This window comes from Meleagris gallopavo, chromosome 4 (assembly GCF_000146605.3).
Source record: "Meleagris gallopavo isolate NT-WF06-2002-E0010 breed Aviagen turkey brand Nicholas breeding stock chromosome 4, Turkey_5.1, whole genome shotgun sequence".
NCBI classification, from domain to species: Eukaryota; Metazoa; Chordata; class Aves; order Galliformes; family Phasianidae; genus Meleagris; species Meleagris gallopavo.
The window spans coordinates 21607355-21608158 of NC_015014.2; positions in this window are offsets into that span (position 1 = coordinate 21607355).

The window sequence follows — 804 nt, forward strand, 5'->3', positions numbered from 1 at the left end:
TTTCCTATTCAATTTCCTTTCTTTCGCTTTTCCCATTCCCTTTTCCCACCCCATTATCCTTTTTTTTCGTTTTCCCCATTTCCTTTTCCCATTCATTTTTCCTATTCTTTCCCACTTGCCTTTTCCATTCCCTTCTCCCATTTCCTTTTCCCATTCCTTCTCCCCCTTTACCTATTCCATTTCTTTTCTCATTCCCTTCTCCCATTTCTTTTCCCATTCCCTTCCCCCCTTTACCTATTCCATTTGTTGTTTTTGTTTGTTTGTTTCGTTTGTTTTCCCCATTCCCCTTTCCTTTTTTTCAATTTTCCCTTCTCTTTTCCCATTCCCCTTTCCCTCTCCCCCTTCCCCCTCACCATACCCCATTCCCGGCACAGTGCCACTCCCCGGCCGATGCCACCTGAAGCCCCGCAGCGCTCCCGGTCCCACGCACGGTTCGAGTGGCGCTGGGGCTCAGCCCCCGGGTGCGGCCGTGCCCGCGTCTCTACGGGAAGGGGGGAGGCTGGGACCCACACCGTACCCCTATCGCCAGCCCTGAGAAGCACTCGTCCGTGGGGGGGAGGGTGGGGGCGAGTTCTGTAAGGGAGACGTGAGTGAGAGGTGGGCGCTGCCGTAGAGCTCCCACGATGCTGGGAGCAATGCTGGGCACTGCGCATCCGGCGAGGGGAGTCCCGTTTGCACCCCGCGTTCTGCAGCGCACTGCTTTTGGGGCTCTGAGTACTCCTTTATTTGTTTATTTCCCCCACTTTTCTCTTTTATTTTTCTTCCCCAGACTGTATTTTCTTTCTCCTTCTTTCTTTGTCTTCT